At 46.3% G+C, this 19,680-nt stretch overlaps 1 protein-coding gene across 1 annotated transcript in view; it reads left to right on the top strand.

Moving 5' to 3' along the window:
• Window positions 1–8,443: 8,443 nt before the first annotated feature.
• Window positions 8,444–19,680, top strand: part of adgrl2b.1 (adhesion G protein-coupled receptor L2b, tandem duplicate 1) — a 60,700-nt gene continuing 49,463 nt past the window's right edge. Inside the window, exon 1 of the mRNA XM_030363365.1 lies at window positions 8,444–9,101. The gene's annotated coding sequence lies outside the window, so the exon portion shown is untranslated. The remainder of the gene's footprint in view (window positions 9,102–19,680) is intronic.

Below are 19,680 nucleotides of genomic sequence, written 5' to 3'. Positions count from 1 at the left end.
CGCACAAAAGATCTGAGTGTGTCAGGGAACTGGACGGAGTTTGAAAACCCCAAATAGATCCGTTTTTTTTTAGGTCTGAACATATAAAAGCGAGGGCTCGTCACTTCCTGTGAACAGGGTTTATTGTGTGTGGTTATCTCACTCTGGAAGAACTTTAGAGAGAAATGAAATAATTTGTTCATTTCCTTCCAAGGACATTTGAAGGTTTCCATTCAATCCTTGAATCTATCAAACGATGAAAGTGTGTATAGATATATAAGCGTAGACTATTTAAAAGTATAGGATGATGGTTTAATGTATATGGGTCCATACTATTTCATAAAAAATTGGCATCACAGTAAAACCAGAATAGTTGTGATATTAGTAACCTGTGTGTGTGGTTGTGTGTGTGTGTTTGTAAAAACCCAGCTATATTTTAACAAGAGGCCACAAATAAAGCAATTCATTGATTTTAAGTCTCCCTTTAACAATATACGATGATGGTTAAATGTATATGGGTCTATACTATTTCATAAAGAATTGCCTTCACAGCAAAACCCCAGAATATTTTTATTTTAGTAAACATCTATGTGTGTGTGTGTGTGTGTGTGTGCGTGTGTGCGCGCGCGTTTGTGTGTGTGTGTGTGTGTGTGTGTGTGTGTGTGTGTGTGTGTGTGTGTAAAACCCAGCTATATTTTAACAAGGGGCCACAAATAAAAGCAATTCATCGATTTCAAGTCACCCTTCGCGCCAGGTGTCCACCTGCGAAGCGAGCCTTTTTAACAAGCCATCCACGTGACCAACTGCCATTTAACACACACAAGACTGGGAGCAGCCACCGCGGCCACGGCCAGCCACTTTCCAATCACCTTGTAAATCCTCACACCGCCTCGCCTTCCGTCGGGGCTGCTACTTCTTCCGAGGAATGCTCCTTGGAAGTGTCGAGACCCCCGGGCCCCTCAGGAAGGCGCATACCTCGGGCCCGTTGCCACTGTAGACACTGCAGAGCTCACTTCCTGCTCTTGACTTGATCACCAGAATAGAAGCGCCAAAGTGACATTGACGAGTCCACTGAGGGGAGGTGGAGGGGGAGGTGGGGGGGGGAGGCTGTTTGTCCTGGAGCCCACCCTGTGATGGTGGGGGGGGGGGGGGGGAGGCGGGGCAGACCACCCCTGTGGCCCACCAGGCCCAAGTGGTCCCTCCAAGGGCCGATTTATGGCCAGCCGCAAGGCTGCTATTGATTTGTTTTTAGCAAGGTGGTAAATACAGTTTAGAACTCCCAAGATGCAATCTGCCTCACGTACAGTATATATGCGATGTAACGTTACGACGGGTCAGGAAAGTTTGGATGTTTATTTGATTTTTTTGCATTCTGTACAATTCATTTCGATTACGTTGATTGATGTGTAAACACACTTCAAGTTTTGATTTAGATGTAATCCGTATTTGAAGATCCATTCATTTTTTTATGTACAACGATTCATGTCGAACACATTGGTGGATACCGACGGCTGAAACTGCTTTTAATTCCGTCCTCTAATTTAAATGTTAATTTTATGTTGCTCTGATACGTTAAATCTTATGCTGCCGTAACCCCAGAATTAATGACGTATCATATTCAATCCTATCCGACTCACAGTGGGAGGATGAGGCAGCAGAAGGCGTGCTAGTTCTGAACAGTAGCACAAGGCAGTAAAAGCCCTAGTCCTAATAGCCAGCGCAGTGTGAGAAAGCAGAGGTAGTAACAGGGGTGTATAGCACTGGTTGTACAGCAGTAGTGGGGTCGTAGTAACAGCATAATGGCGGTAACACAGTTATCATCCCTTCATCTACTCCTGAAATGGATCAAATTGAATCGGCCCTTCAAAGGTAGAGAGTAATCAGAATCACCCCGCTAGACTGACTCTATAAACATGTTAAAATCAAGAGCAGAGGCGGGCGGGCGGGCGGGGGTGGAGACGTAATGTGCAGCAGATTCCCCCCTCAGCTCCAACGCAGGCTGCGTGGCACGCCTCAGCTCTCCGCTCGCTGGCTCTGGCATCGGGGGGCCCCCCTCTCCTACGACCGCGATGCAAAGAGGAATCACATGCAGAAGGACGGAGGTTTTGGGGGTAAAGGCCCCCCCAGTCCCCCCTCCAGCCCATAGAGCCATGCTGAGCCTCACCGGAGGGTTGAAAGCGCTGGGGAGCATTTGCTGTCCCCCCCCCTCCTCCACCAACCCCCACATGACTGACACCACCACCGTGGGTCACAGTCACCCCCCAACACACACACACAAACACACACACACACACACACACACAAATGTACATGAACACACAGCCCCTGATTCAGCCCCTTATGGGCCAAAATAGACGATGAGGAATGTCTCTGACGTCGCGGAAAAAAGACAAGGAACATCACCTCCACCAAGACGGAGCTTTTTCGGATTATTGGCTCACATTCCGAGGCTACTCCCGAGTGATTTATGGCCGCCGGAAAAAAAAAGAGGAGAACTCTCCCGGAAAAGACCGAAGAGATTTTACCACACAGCTGGTTAACACCAACTGGTCGTGAGAGCTGATGAGTAATGACATCCCTTTGAGTTTGTGTCTTTGTTCTATCATGTCCAGAAATGATGAATCTTTTATTTTCCCCCCCCCCCGAGTTTCCTTCCAAATACATGCAGAGAAAATCCACATCATATTTCTTTTATTTTGTTGTTTGTTTTGGTTATTCCAAATTCAAACCAACACAAAGTTCTCCTCCTTGCGTCGTTCGTTCCTCCTCCTTCGGGGGTCCGGAGCATGTGAACGCCGGCGGGCTTGGCTTCGCCGGGTCTGTGGTTGCAAACCGAGAAAGAACCAAGGTCCATTCTACACCGCACTCATCAACGGGAGGTCCAGGGTCCATACAAACCCAATTAAGAATCAATTTGAAGAGACTGTCAGACAGTCTGGCGCCCCGGAGAGTGGTAAAGGCTTTTGATACGAACATTTTATCGTTTCATCTCCCCCTTCTTGTTGTCTTAATAGTCCAACATGTGTAAAATATATCGGCCTCAATACTACCTCAGCTGCACAGGGGTGAGCAGGCCGTGAACACATGGCATACACGTGAAGGCGGAGAAGCCTTGGTTTGAGAGGGATGTACCGACATGCGCATGGTATAGATTCTCTTGAAAGGCGTGCTTCCGAGCGCGGTAAAGGACAAGGAGGTTGCTTCATGATTGTCATGTCTCTTCATGCTTGTCCCTTTCCGTTCGGTTTCGCTGGCACTCGAAAATCCAATCGAACCGCAGTTCTTTTCTTTCCGAGCCCATTTGAAGTGGTCATTGAGAAAACTTTCCAAAGGCAGCGTGTCTGTGTCGATACAAGACACATAAAGTTTGCGTTGTTATGCCTGAAACCAACTGACGCCTTGAGTACGCCGTAACTCATAGAACATAACACAAACAGACAAAAGTCCACACACAAATGCTCCTCTCCGTATCGCTATTATTTGTGCATTTTGAGTTATGAAAGGCAAACATTTACCCCTGTCCGGGACTAAAAGTATTTTCAACACAAAATTATAAATAATGATAAGGATAATACTATTGGCACAATTCACAGTCCCCCACTCTAGCTGCTCTTCCACACATCTCTCAAAGCTAGCAATGATGAATGGCTGCTTGTGAATATATCTGAATTCAAGGTTAACTCTGTTTCCTTTATCCAAACCAGGTAGGAGTGCATTGAATGTTCTATTGATTTATAGCATCACAAATAACAAGTGCCGGCTCTCACTGCATCATGATAGTCTCTGAAAAGCCTGCATTCTCCGACACAATGTTTGAGGCCGAGTACAGTACATATTTAGAGATGAGACTACATCCCCGGAGTGGAGAAAATTACAGTTGCAAAGTGTATAAGGTCTTCTCTCTTCAGAAGGGAGGAAGTTCAGCAGACCCGAGTGATTTTGTCTGACGACCAACATCATTGCAGTGATGTTGGTCTTTTATGTAAAGGCATCATGAGTGTTGGGGTTGACTGAGAACTGAGAATCAACATTTCCCGGCTAATTTGGACACGCAAATTATCTTGCGTTCAAGTGTTCATCCTCTATTTCCATCCGTGTCCACATTCAGGCACTTGATGTGAGCAAGTTACTGACAAGCCCGAATTGGCTCTTGCAAAATGTATTGACGTGACATCCAATACTTTCGCAGTGAGCAAAGCTGTGTGCAGAAGAAAACAGATGAAAGGAAAAGTCAGCGTTTATTTTCCCTTAATAGCAACCTGTTTATGAATAACTCTCTTTACCCTTTGAGAGCTCGCTATCTATCTCCATGGTTTCAAAGAGTCTTAAGAGTGTGCGCGTCAGCTTTTAAACCCTATGCTGTGCTTCTCTAAGTCCCAGGTGCCAAGTTTTTATAAACGGGTCGTATACGAAAATGTGACCCGTTTTTAAAACCTCATTATCAACAGTTATCAATAAATTGCCGCGTATCCCAGTTCATTCATTACCGGGGTTTTAATCGTAGCATTAGTCTTGTATGCTCGGCTATAGGTGTGTTTTTTCATTTGCATCACTTGAAAGTGCGGTGTGAAAGAGGGATTCACTTAAAGTAGCTTTACTCTCTCTTCCTCTTTCTTGATCGTTTGCTCTATCTTCTTTTTCGTATTCTAATTTTAAGTAGAAATGTAGTGTCGGTCGTTGATAACACAAATTCCTTCTGTGTCGAGAAATTGTTTGTGTACAGTGTTTGGGAAAACCCAAATGTACTGTTGGAGCTCGGTGGGAATGTAAATTAATGTTGTAGATCTTTTTTCGTCATCTCATTTCCCCCTTTTCTGTACTGGAACAATAAGCATCTGTTTCCATTTTTCTGGTTTCACCATGAAAAAAAGTAGAGAGGGAGAGCAGACACACAATAACAGAATAATAATTGTCGCACAACCCACACATAAAAATAAATATTGCCATTGAAAACCCCAAATTAAGACAAACATCCCCGTCAATTGTAAATTACAACGCAAAATATGTTCAAACATAGCAACAGACAGAGCTGCTGTTTCTCGGCACATAAGCCGTTTAAGGCCTTGGACACAATAATCTTTTTAAACCAATCGCACAGAAAGGAAAACAATATGTTTAGTTTTTTAAATTAATTCCCACAATTCATTCCACACGTTGAAGCTATTCACAGGCACTCCGGGAGCACAGAGAGAGAGAGAAAGGGAACTATGTGTATGAGCCAAAGAGCTCCAGCATGGATACAAGTGTAGATCCATGTTGCGTGTCAGATTTTATCTATCGTCGAGATGGGTTCACCCTCTCTGCTTGATCTAAGTTATCTCCACTGAGTCTGTAGTTGACAGAAGTCTCACGGGAGAACGATGATGGAGGACGACGCAGGTTTTCAGGAAGAAAGCGTGAGTAGACTGCGGTTCTAAAATAGCTAAACAAGAACCCCGGAACAAAAGGTAACTTACTTCAAAAGGGTCCAGCCAGATATGGTTAACCTCCTGTCTCTAGTTGTTGTGCAGCGTGCTGCATGATTATATAACTAAACAACTATAAAGCCTCCACAGGCTGAAACAGGACATGGCTAGCGTATGGAATTAGCCTCGCCTCATCGCAGACAACAACCAGACTTTTTTGAAAGTCCACATGGAACAAAGACCTTAGCGAAATCTCTCAATCTTCTTCAAACTTTGTCTCTCTTTGATACTTACTTTTTTTCCCTTTCAATGACCGTCTCAATTATCGGGAGATTGCCTTTGAATGTGCGGCTTTTGATCGGGATGACTAAAGGGCCGTCTGATAATGACTTCAGACATGTTGTGTGCACTGCAGCGTTTTCTGTCGACTCTCTTGTTTACCGCCAGGATGTTTTGTTGGAACACACCCCGCGATGCTACATGAGGTTTCACCCACAGCGCGGACCGCACGTTGGAAGGGGGACACACATGCATGACAATGAGAAATCAAAGGGAATGCACGGGTGGGGTTGGTGGGGGGTAGGCTTGGATTCTCTGTGTGGGGGGGGGCTTGGACTTGGGAAAAACAAGGCCACAAAATGGCTACCTCCACAAATCCGAATATCACTCGCGTACTTTAGGGTTGTGTGATTACGTAAATAAACCCAGGCTCATTTGTCTTTGTTTTCTCGTTAGCCGAAGATTCTCTGTGTTAACGGGTGAAGGAATATTTGTGTTTTTCTTTGGAGATGAGTTGCATCTGATTTGTCAAGGAAACTCTCAATCCTCTGAAACGCAATTTCCACACGAAGGACAATACATCCCCCGACGGCTGAGATAAATCCTCGAATCAAGAAACACGCAATTACCAACAGAATGAGAGCACATTATCTTTAGTAACAATGACGGATACTCACAATGCGCCCTAATAGACTTCAACATTTCCAGGTTGTTGTTTGAATTGAGCTTATTATAAGTATCCATGGTAACTTCAACAATTGTGAGAGAATACGGATGAAAGTGGAGCTGGTGCCACTCATTCAAAGGAACACACTGACCGAAGGCGGGGTAGGTTCCATGTTGAAAGGGCCAAAGGACTCACACACAGAGCTCTATGTAGTATTCATGTTCATGTTAACCACTGTGATCACTCCGTCATGGGATGGAAGTGGTAAAAGTACTTAAAAAAAAGAAAAATATGAATATTTTTTATTTATTAACCACAACTAATTAGCGAGACAGCTTGGTATCATAAAACTGTTATGCAACAGTCCATTTAGATATATCTAATATCTTTTGATCATAAAGAATCTCTATCACTGCTGTTAAAAAGGCAAACATGGTGCATATTCCAATTAGGCAATTAGCACTTCAAATCCGCATGACAAGCTGTTGGGCCTATCGGGACAGACTCTCTTCCCATGAATTAAACATAGGCGAGGAACAGTTTAAATAAAGTATATAGTTGTATATTAAATAGAAGTAAAAGGGTTTGGCTCATTAAGTAAAAATCTGTGTGATCCACAACAGTGCATCTTCCATCTAGATCTTTTTTAGGTTAGGAGGTTTTGAATTTTCTTCATTATGTTAAGTTATTCCTTTGGAAACATGCTAGCGATGCATTAATCCTCTCACTTTCTTCCACCTGGTGAATCTGACCCACATTCACGCTTCCCCTGTGCACCTAAGGGAGGGCTTTTTATTTAAGCCATGTGTAACAGAGAGCACTGACCCAACTATGTACTTTGGCCCATGAAAGAAAAAGAGAATGGAGTAAAATATGAGAAGGAAAATAAGGAGTTGAGGAGATAAGACAAGACGGAGAGGAGACGAGAAGAGCTCTTGGAAGATTAATCGTAACAATGCTGGTGTTAATTATACTCTCTAGACTCACATCTAAATCAAAGTTCTTCAATGTAAAAAAAAAAAGCTTTATTTGAATGTTATCTGATAGGCCTAATAATAATAACTTAAAATATGGAAATCTTTACTATATAATGTAGGCCTGTTCGTGTAGGCCTTTTTTTCTTCTGGCTGTGCTGGTTGGCTGACTTTGAGAAATTGCTTAACATATCGACACCACGTTGAAACGTTAAACGATACAATTGCAAACAAATATATATTTTTCTGCCGATAAAGGTTTGCAGACGAACGTAGCTAAGTGAGGCGGACCCCAATGCTCCATGGCCGCCTACCCTTGCAGTCTGCAGCCTGAAGGCCACATCTCAGAGCTCCTGTAACGAGATCCATGGCCTTTGTGGCACTGTTTGGGTTCAACTTTTGTGGGTTTGAGCTTTCAAAGTCATTGAATGTGGTACATGAATAAATGTGTAATGTAGGAAGTGATTTTATTTGCTAAATCTCCCTACAGAGAGTGGTAGAATTTCAAATATCCCCCCGTGTTTCCCTTATTTAGGACTGGCGGGGAGGAGGAAAACGTGGTGGTAAGATCCGTTGTAACTACTCAACAGAATGAAGATAATAAGATAAATGATGGGACTGATGTTTTGAAATGAAGTAGTGGAGGTGAAAATTAGATCATGATTGATCTCATCCCCATAAATGCTTCGCATTTGGATGTATGCCCAGCAACATATTACAATATTTTAAGCATGTTAGTAATGCTTCATTAATTAAATTCACAGCTTATAACGTATAGACCTCCCTATTTAATTGGTTAATTATTTATTCATGTTTCAATCCGGGTTAACACGTCCGTTCTTTATTAAGATCCTTTGAAATGATGATCACAAATACTGTCACTTATTGGCTTACAGTATAGGCCGACACACATTACCAATAGGCCTACCTTTGTTATACATGAGATAAATACCAGTTTTATTAGACATAAATATTGGCACGTATGTCGATCCATGAGGGGTTTATTTGTACATATTTTCTCTAAAACTGCAAGCATTAAGCAATGTGACGACTACACTGATCCATTCCTCTCTCTTGCATAATCCGCCCCGGGTTTCGGGTCTCTCCACCCACAGCCAGCTGCTGCAGAGCAGGCGACCGGTGCGCTGTTCCTCTTCGTCTTGTTTGCCTCAAGTCCGACGACAGCGCTGTCTGCTCGGCTGGTGGAGGAAGAGGAGGACACGCAACCAGGAGCCCCCAAAACCAGCACATTGAATTCCGCGATTTTTTCAAAAGAACAGTATCCTCGGCGTATGCGGCCGCTTTTTGTGGAGTGCGCAGTCGATGAGTTTCTGAGAGACTTGTACGTGGAGTATGACTCTGGAGTGAGCAACCAGGGGGTGCCTCCTGCTTCCTTTAACCAGAACAACGCTGGGGAAGTGAACCGATTCTGCGGGTCTGCTCGATTCCGTTCCTTCCTCCGGGAGAATGGATGCGCGCATGGGGCTGGGAAACTAATGCCCGTGAGTTGGGATCGACCCTGAGTCATGGAACTAATGGTTCTGTCTGCAGGAACGCGTAGTATCGACGAGGCAGAGGCGCACACTACTGCACGAAAAGCACACATTTTTTCGATTACCTTTTAAACCATCGGGAGCATGCATCGGAACCACGGTGGTCTTTGTGTCGCCCAGTGCCCGGTTTCGGGGGGCCTCCTCTAAAAGGGTGTCGGTTCCTGGAGCTTTTGGGTACCGACCTAAACACATATTTTATTTTTTTGCACTGGGAAAAAAGGGCACGATTTTTGGAGCGATCGACGTAAGTATAAAACGCGATTTCTTGGGGTTTGTGGAGATGATTTAGGTGGAGTTTCGGGAGGACGGATGGGTTGCTGGATCGATACCCATTACGCGTTAAACTCTGAATGGCACAATGTCCGCACGGCGTTAAGTTGTTGTTGCATGAGCTGGACGCGGGGATGTTTTGCTTAAAGTTTGTGAATTACGCATGAATTTGGTGGTCTTTCAGACGTTACATTTTGTGAAGTCGAGAACTGACAGGCTTATTCCAGACACGTATGAAAATAATTATGCTGTGGAGAAGGAGACTGGACGGCTATAATACCCCTACAATATAATTGGATCAATGTGTTTATTAAATGCCTCAAATCCTGATATTTCTCCCATTACATGAGCCATTTCCACATCTGACCAGAAATGTAATTTGAGAAAATATTTTTTAAAAATATTAATCTGATCTCCGTTTTCTGAAAAACGCTTATAATGTGGCGTTCACAAAAAAAACCTCACCAGTGTCCAAAAAGAACTATGATCCAAGTACAATGTCAGCCTGGATCCTCATTCACTACGGCATTCTGCGGCTATAAAATAAGATCATGTCACCAAACATGTATAATTCACAGTTTGGAACCAGCCAATTGACACACACACACACACACACACACACACACACACACACACACACACACACACACACACACACACACACACACACACACACACACACACACACACACATATTGGCCAGGGGACCATAACTCTTTCCCACACGCTGCCTATAGATAGAGCTCGTAGAAAATAACTCATGTAGAATTAATATTCCTTAAACCTGAGCACGCATGTTTACAATGCATAAGGTATTGTTTGTAACATACAGGATAACGTATGGGTCCCCAATGTTTACGAAACTGGTGCAACATTATATAAGAGAACATTTGAAAATTGATTAAACAGCCGAGATGTTTGTGAATTCTGGCAGTGTCTAGTTTGCTCTTCCCTCCGGCTTTTCTGGTCGGGTACCAATCATCATTTATGATTCCTTTTTGCTATTCCAGAAATATGGCTGTCTGCTTGAATAGCTTAAAAAAATGGTAGGCTAATGTTGACCTTCACCCACCGGCATGGAGTGCCAATCTGCTTCTCTGCTAATAGGTTATAATGGAAAGTCAATAAGCTGGTAAATATTGATGATGTTCTTTTAAAATGCAGTGTTGCACACACACACGGCACTTCATCGGATGGAGGGCTAGACAGTCCCATTTCAACAAGGCAGTCAAAGCTGCTAACCCCGGGGGTTATCAAATTGTTAAAATGTAAAGATAAAAATACGAAGATAAATGGATTTCAAAGGGACTAAGATGGATGATGTGGAGATGGAGGGCCGGGGGGTTAGAGGGGGGATCTGTTGGTCAGACGGAATGCGCAAGGATAAGAGCTGTGAGGGGAGGAACTGAGGAGTGTGAAACAAATGTTCTGTTGACACACGCACACACACACACACACACACACACACACACACACACACACACACACAGGCAACACACACACACACACAGGCAACACACACACACACACACGCACACAGGCAACACACACACACGCACACACACACACACACACACACACACACACACACACACACACAGGCAACACACACACACACACACTTACACACATACACACACTTACACACACACAGGCAACACACACACACACACACACAAGGAGCGCTACAACGACCACCGCCGTCTCCACCACCTCCTCCTCCCCCTCCTCCTCCTCCCCCTCCCACTCCACCTCAATCCCTTTCTCACCCACCCAGACGTGCTGGGCTAGTCACTTTGTCCGTGCTGCCATGGGAAGGAAGTGCCATCTCATCTCACATTGCGCAAATGGTTTCAATGCAGCCTAGTGAGAATTCTAGCAGGTTTTTTTGTAACTGCAAATTTACATATCAAAGTGACTGCATTTCAATAGACAACTCTAGTTACCAGCCCCCCCTTCTCTCTGGGCAGTTTGGTTCTGGGAGTGTTGCTGCAACAGTCTGGGCCGGGCTGCTGGTAGTGGTTGGGTTTTCTGCTTGCTGTGCGTGTGTGTGTGTGTGTGTGTGTGTGTGTGTGTGTGTGTGTGTGTGTGTGTGTGTGTGTGTGTGTGTGTGTGTGTGTGTGTGTGTGTGTTACCATGTATGTGTCTGTGTGTGTTACCGTGTGTGTTTCTGTATTACCGTGTGCGTGTCTTTGCTCGTGTGTGTGTGTGTGTGTGTGTGTGTGTGTGTGTGTGTGTGTGTGTGTGGAGAGATCATTTGAGAATAGAACAGAGAGAGAAAGACAATATTATCTTCGCCGTTGTTTTACTCTTATAATTTAGGACAGGCGGTAAGAGAGATTGTACGTGGTGAACTAAATGCTGAAGGCTGTTGCATTGACTTAATAATGGGGAACCTCATCAAAGCCTGTTCAACGACTCAAAGAGATATCAGACAATTCGCTTGATGCTCTTTAACTTGTATGTCGGTCTTATCATGTAGTCAGATCATCAGCAGTCTTTCTGAAAGGTTTCTGGTATACTAGTTTGACCGCAGGAGCCCCAAAAAAAACCGAAAAGGCCTAGATTCTGATTCCCTAGAAAAACCCGACACACTTTCTCTCTTCGACGAGTTTTTAATATTCCGCCACAGTGGATCTTACGGCACCGAGCTACGTGTGTGGTGGCGGGGGGGTTCTCCTCTGTAGTTATTTTCCCTAACCCCAGAGATAATATTTGTGTTATAGCATGCAGCTGCTGCCGCGCCGTGAGAGAACATGGCTCTGGTGTTTGTCACACAGTGTTTATTTAGATGGATTTCTCTTCTTCTCATGTCCTCAGCGTGGCCCTGATAAACGAGCCGTCTCATTCTAATGGTTCGGGGGCCCTAGTCAAGCCTGTGTAGGAGCCGGTGGAGGCCGACAGACGGGCTCCGCCAAAGTAGGATCGTTCGACCAGTTAGGGACGCACAGAAATGCACGCGGCTGCTTGACAAGTGTCCAATACCGTATTCATATGGGACGCTTCACGACCGATACAAATACAATGTGCTGTGTCAAATACATCAGACATGGAGGGGAAGGAAACAAGGATTATTCTGCTTCTTACCCCATCTAATGGATACAACTTGTGTGTGTGTGTGTGTGTGTGTGTCTGTGTGTGTGTGTGTTTTGCCATGTTAATTGCCATGCTATCATAATTAGTGTCATTCATCATGTTTTCATCACGATTTCTTCAGTCAAAGTGAACTGTTCAGATAATCACCAGTCAGTCGAGGACTTAAAAGTCTCGGGGAAGGTGCCGTCTGCGTGTTCCGCTCATCCGGTTAAAAAAACCAGCTGGCTCTCCCTATTTTAAGGGCTGCGTGCGTGTGGCCTCCCACCCGATGGGAGCGTGCACCTTTCAGGTAGCGGTTGGGGTCGCGGCGGGTGCGCGCGCCAAAGGCCAAACACGGTAGGGTGCAGAGAAGCTGTGAGGCCGGCCACCCCCCTCGGCAGAGGTCAGCTGCCCCCATCACCCCCCCCACCCCGCAGGGTCATAAAGCAAAACCAACTGCTGTACAACCTGGTCCCCCCTATGTATGGCAGGCCCCCCCCCCCCCCCCCCCCCCCCTATGCGGGTAGTTGTTGTGTTCAAGCAACAACAACGACAGAAGAACTAGCAAAACGAAAAGTGCCCTCGGAGGGGGTCTCCGGAGAGCCGGGAAGGGAATGAGCGAGAAAGGATAGCGGTAGGTAGCAGTTTCAGAACCCAGAGAGCAACGGGCAGGAGCAAAGAAAACAAAAACCACCCAGGTCTTCACCTGCCCTCATCACTCACAGCAGGTCGGCCCGACAGCTGTCTTGTTCTTTTCTTGTGATGTACCCACGCCGAGCGGACGGGAACAAAATAACAAACAGCAAACTGTTGTGCGTTTGTTGTTGTTGTTGTTGTTGTTGTTGGAAAGATCGGGTCCGACCGTGTGTCCGTATCGGTCCTCATCGCCGACGACTCGACCACCGAGGCCTCAGTACCGCCAAGCGCCGGGTCGACCCAGGGATCTCACCATCAGTAAATGTGTAATTTCCTGAGGGGACAGCTGCAGCCATTGCTTTATCGCACATCTTTAGGCTGTTTTCAACTGGAAATGTGCCTCTGAAAAGCGACACAGGCTCTGGGCCGGACACCCGCTGCGTTTTAAATGACAGTTAACTTTCCCCCACTGCTTTTCAAATGGATGTTTAATGATCAACGGAGGCCCGGAGCTAAGGTCTCTAGCAGCAGACCTCGTGCACTGTAGCGTGCACCCACCACAGAGCGCTGCTTCCACCCAGGGCCCTAACCCTCCCCGCCCTACCTCCTACCCGCCTACCCTCCTACCTCCTACGTGCTTTTTTTTTTTCCCCCCCTACCTCCATCTCCTTCCCATGAACTACGCCCCCCCCCCCCCCTCCTGTCGGAGACCTTTCCCCTTTTTTTTTTTGTGCAAGTGATGGATCATCAGGAGGGGGGGGGGTTTCTCGGGGTTCGCGTTAACCCCTTCGGTGCTCCGGCTGCGAGAGCACTCCCAGATGGGCTGGCCCGTCAACGCCAGGTGATGGATAGGCCCGGTGTCTTTAGGCTCCGTACGTCAGGAGATTAGCACTGACCTGCGAGAGAGCTGTCCGGGCCGCCCTCTGAGCTCCTTCAAGCCAACACGGTGGCGGTGACATTAGCATACGCTGGGGGGGGGGGGGGGGGGGGGGGGGAGGGGGAGGGGGAGGGGGGGTGGAGGGGCGAGTGCTGCTGCCATGTCTTCTCTCGGGGGTTGGCTGTTATGCTCGGGGGCGCGGGGGGCGGGGGGGGGGGGGGGGGGGGCAAGTGATAGTGTGCTTTATTTGCTCCTCTCATCACATGGGTCACAGGAAGTGTGTGGATTAGAGGCTTGAGGCTGAGTGCTGTCAGGGCGAGGTGCGTCTTGACTGGTCGTCCGTCTTTTCGAACGATGATATCCTCCCCGGTTCTACCCCCCCCCCCTCCTCCATCCCCCTCCCAGCCCACCAAGCTTTGAAGAGAGAGTCAGTCCTGTTGCTTTCGTGGTGGTTGTTGTTGGTGGTATTTTGGACTTGTGTGAAAGTAAGATTTGGTCGAGGTTATGTTAAATCGAAAGTATTGCAATATAAATCGTCTCTGTGCTGGATGGGAACAGAGCCTCCCCCCCCCCCCCCCCCCCCATCTCTTGGGCATGCCCAGACATCTCCTTTGAAATGGCTTTCTGAGCTACAAAGCGACAGCGGCTGCTGGTGGTAAAGCCACGGTGACTCTGGTTCGTTTTGGGCAGATATGTGGACCCGTTTGCTACATGCAACATCTCTGTGGTTTCCCTTTATCCTGCTTTAATCCCTGTAACGCCTTTATAAACATGCAAATTGTGCTTCCGGTTTGTCCCCAGAAACACAATTCCTTTTAAGGATCATTTTCCATACGGCCATTCCAAATACTTAAAGCTCATATTCTACCGCACAGTGTGAATGCTTGTTGTGTTGTGTTATGTTTGTTATTTGAATACATTCAAGGGATAATGGACATTTTTATTTCAAAGCCGACCATGATTTAGTAAAACAACAACAAGACAAAACAAAAGGTCTACCCACCGGTTAGCACGTCCAACCGTCTTTAAGGGTGTGAACGAAATGGAGCCAAATGATTGACTGCTGTACATCGGCTGGCTGGTTTTGTCACTGAGGTTATCGTCAGTCAGAGCGAAATAAGTCATAGAATATTAACTCGGGAGGGGAAAACCATGATGTGTAACGGATTAGCCATCTTGAGATTCCTCAGTCAAACAAACAAAAGCGTTTCCATGTTTTTTCTTTGAAGGGCCGTTTTGGCGAACGCATTCTGTCAACGGACGTGATCTAATTTCATTTGGCTGTATAATTCATCATATGGGCTAGAGTCAGTTGAAGAAGGAATTGTTTCACGGGCACATCTGGTTAGGGCTGCAATTATATGAAAACCACGACAGTGAATAATGATGTATATGCTTTGTTTTAGCTATGTTGGTCCGATGTTATCGTAAAAAATATGGTGAAAACAGAATGACGAGCAATGTGGGATGCAGACCTCAAACGGACCTGAATTTCTCCAGAGAGAGAGAGAGAGAGAGAGAGTGATCTTGTTGTTGATCACTTGAGTATATCACATCTTGATTTCTGAAGAGCAAATTTGTGATTATTCACCCCTTACAGCCGAGTTTTAATTAGGAGAGTCATAAGCATCCAGCTATTTCTCAGATTAACATAGTCAAGCATGACACATGCTAAAGGGAGCACATAATTAGTCATCGAGTAGTAGGAACCAAAGAAACGTCTACGTTTCGCCCTCCTCTGCCATCCATTCCCTTTGCCAGCCACGAATCTTGGACGATACCTACTAGCTTAAATATGTTCAAGTTAACTCTGTTTATATTTATCTCATGTTGTTGTTCACCTGATTACTCTTCACACTTAGGCAAAGGAGCTCACATTGAATGCAGCCAGCATAAAAAAAAGAGAGAATTTCCACACAAAGAATCGCCTTTTATGCCATAATCAACCAACTTAATTGCGATGGAGGGCCCTATAAACCCATTTATTCTCCCCCATAGATACTCAAGTATACTGAACCCCCACCTTCCCTTCCAGAGGCCGGCTTCTGCACCCCGTGTGCACCTAAGACCTTTTGTTAGGACGTTTTAATTACAGCAGAGCCCGGCTGTAATTGATCTCGGCTCAGAGGGATTTCGGTGTCATTGAGACCGAGGGCTAGGTGTTAATACAGCGGAGCAGCGAGTCCCCATCCCTCCCTGGGCCACTTAAGGCGGACCCGCCGCTCGAAGGGAGAGAGCCTCGAGCACAACACTCCCTGTCTTTCATTCTGTCGCCGCCGCCCTTAATTCGGAGCGGCATCTGTCTTTTATGGGTAATGACTCAACGCTCCTCGTGGGGTTGGACTCCCTCAAAGAAACAGAGATGGAGGTGGGGGGTGAGGGAGAGAGAGAGAGGTGGAGAGAGATGGCGGTAGAAGGAGAGGGCACAGGGCGGTATATATATTCACCCTGCTGCCGCCACCCAGAGTGTCCTCTTACGGAGAGCTCTCTCTTCATGGATTCCGTGTTGTCACCCACCATCTTTAAATTTTCAGCAGGCTGTTAGATAATGCTTCCCGATGAGGGTGAATTATTGATGGTCTTGTTCGTATGAGTGGGACAGGGCAGGGCTTTTAACTCTGTGTGCAGCCCCGGTCTCTCTCTTATGCCCGTAACTAAGGGACTCTGCGCAAACGCCCCAGTGGAATGGGGTTTGTGCCCGAGATTTGAGGCTGAAACGGGCTGAAAATAAAATGAAAGAGGGAGCGAGAGCATGCGTCCTTCTCCGGTGCTGTCTGTCTCCCTTCAGCCCAAAGCACAGGGAGGGGTGGGCAGACGAAGGCAGAGGGCTTTGCGTCGACACCAGCTCTGTGTGGATTGTTGAGGCATGGGGGTTGTTGGTGGGTTGCTGATCTGCATTATTTATTTTCGGGGTTGAGAGAATCGGTGTACTACTAAAGTGATTAATCCGTGTATATGTTTTTGTTTTCGTGTCGATAAAGGAATCTAAGTTTCCAGAATTCCTTTTATTTCATCTTATTGTACACAAGTCCACAAGAGTACAATTCTTAGGCTTGGTTCCTCAACAGCCGCACCTAGCAGCAACATACAAGATAAAGTTAATAAGATAATAAAAATGAAAATATGAAAAAAATAATTAGCAGAAGTGGTAGTGGTATGCTACTACCAGGATGCTACCACTAGGATGCTAGTTTTAAAGGATAACTGTCAGGTTTAGAAACAGTAGGTCAGTCTCTTGGAAAGTGGAGGGTTGTGATGCTCTACTTAAGTGAAATACTGTAATTTAAAGGCGTACAGTCACTGTCCAGGTTGTGTGTGTGTGTGTACACAGCATTTCAAGGTTGCTTAGGCTCAGTTGACACTATTTGCGCATGAAGTTATTGTCATGCTCGAAGCAACCGGATTATTCATTCTAACCTGTCATTCCAAGCTGTGATAAGGCGACCCATAAATCTTGTTGTGCCCGCTCAATTTTAAAATGCTAAAGTACTCCAGTCTATTATGTGTGCCAAGGCGTGTCCTTTTTTGGTTAGCATGTTTGTATAGGTGTCGACTTGAAAGCCCCGTGGGTTAAAAATGTCTCAGTTTGCAGCAGTAACCACAAAATAAGTCACAGGAGTGTGACCTGTGAATGGGCCTGTTCTGTCTGTCCGGGACAATGACACTCCATTTGGAGCCTTTAACGCAGGCCGCACTGTTTACAGACTGCACGCAGAAAAGCAGACAGTGACAAACGGCTGAATCAGAGGTATTTACTCCCAGACCTTAACCACACAGAACGAACAGAAAATACCTCCAAACCGGAAAAACTGGTCCGCCTCCCTCTTCCCTTGAAATTAAGTTTTATGGCGTGTTGATAAGTACCGAGATAAACTTCTGCCATTCTTCTGGAGGGCATTTGAAAGGGCCTATTTACAGATACTCTGAATCGACTGCTCCCCTCGTTTACTTTGACAATGGCAATGTGGCACTAAACATGCTTTTAGTGTGCGTGTGTTTGTGCGTGAGTGTGTGTGTGTGTGCGTATATGTGTACGTGTGCATGAGTGTGTGTGTGTGTATGTCTGTCCGTGTGTGTGCATGGTAGGTGCGGTTATGGATTGCGTCTGGTAGTAGAGACGGACCATTGGAGAGCGAGTGTTGCTCTCAGACACAACTATAGGAAGTCCTCGTGTTCCGTCTCGGGGCCCTACTGCTTCTCACCCCGTTCACGGGACCCCCCCCCACCCCCCCCAGCCCCCCCAGCCCCCCACTCCCCTGCTTAACAAACTGCACTAAGGTCATCCTATTTATTTTCCTGCCGGAGACAGACAGCCACCGAGCCCTAGAGCAGACGAGGCAGACGCCTACGACTGTTAAGTGGGAATGACATTTTCTTCCTCCCTTTGTTACCAGCCATTTAAATGTGCCAATTGTCCGGAAGGGAGGCTGAGGGGGGGGGGGGGGGGTGCGGTTGGCGAATAGATTTAGGGCTCATTAGGCTCAAGTAACCTTTTATAAATTGGTCTGGTGGCGGTGGTGGTGGAGGAGAATTGGAAACGATAACGCGGCCGTTGTAGGAGTGACTTGATTGCCCCCCCCCCCCAACACACACACATTAACTCTGGAGGTCGGGTGGATGTCAGAGCTCCGCCTCCAAGGTCACGGGCAGATAAGGCGGTGCTAATCTCGCCCGCTAATTGACGACCACGTGCTAAGTGATGGCATTGTTGCCGTCTGATGGTGCCATCAGCGTGATGGATTTCATGGCGATAGAGTGCTGGTGATCTGGGCCGGCTTCATCATCATCATCATCATCATCATCATCATCATTAGGATTATTCCTGTGCAACAGATACCGTCTCCAAACGCTGGTAACACGTTCAGTTTCCCCGCCCACACACGCCTCTTTAGTAACTAAGGGCCAAACCTGGTTGTCTTTTGTGACACTCTTGTAAGGCTCAGGCTTTCATTGTCCTTTTTTCTCTTTTTCAATTTTCTGAGCTCCGTGTGCTTGTGTTGCACTAGAGTCCATCTGGCTCCATTGGCACCGTCTTATCGACTGCTTTAATCATTTGGTGGGATGCCTCCCAACTTACCAACTGTTTTTACACTCCACACAGTTAAACATGGCACCTTTTCTTCCCGAGGACAAGTTGTTTTACGTTTTATGTCGTCTTGCCCACTTCTTCAACGGAGGCGAGCTGACAATGTTTCCTCGCTCTCGGCTCAACAGAAAAGTAGGCTCATTGTGTAGGAAACATAACATAGACGTATACCTTTTCAGAGCCACAGTACGTCCATTGTTGTCCCAATTTACATAATGTTCCGAGCCGTGTCGTGTTGCTTTGATCCGCACGCACAATCGTCCTTTACAACTTGTTCAGCTTTCTTTTTATTCTTTCCCTAAGTGACAGAGGAAGTAAAACATATGGCCATATTAATCATAGGGATGTTTCTGTGGACCGAAACCACAGGAAGTCCTGTGTGACTGTGGGAGTATCTTCCCTGGACCGACGAAACAATGTCGCTTTTGGGCCGTTTCATTCGGGGATGTTGCCATGAACGGAAAAAACCCAAACTATGCGGTCTGGTCCTTTTATGTGTTCCCTGGCGTCTCCATCTTCAAAGTAGAAGTAGTAGTAGGGACCTTGCAGTGCCCCTTGAAACAAGGATGGCTTCTTTTTCAGACTCCTTTTGTTATTCGAGTTCGGTTTTTCTGTGTTCTGGATGCGTAAAATAAGAAAAAGAAATGAGCAAGTCGACTACCAGCAACACACAAACCTATACAAAAACCCCACTACCTTTTCCTCAACTACGGTTAGGGTTTCTTTTTCTTTTCTGTGTCCGAGTCTCCTATGAGGGAATCCCAGGCCCGAAAGCCCTGCGGTTTCCTAGTATCCAACGTCTCTCTACCTTTTTAACACCAGTGCCTTTGCCACCCAATAGACTACTAGACTACCTTCCTAATCAAACTTCCCTGAGTT

This window comes from Gadus morhua, chromosome 8, assembly GCF_902167405.1.
Source record: "Gadus morhua chromosome 8, gadMor3.0, whole genome shotgun sequence".
In the NCBI taxonomy this organism is placed as follows: Eukaryota; Metazoa; Chordata; class Actinopteri; order Gadiformes; family Gadidae; genus Gadus; species Gadus morhua.
This window is presented reverse-complemented; position numbering and strand designations above follow the sequence as displayed.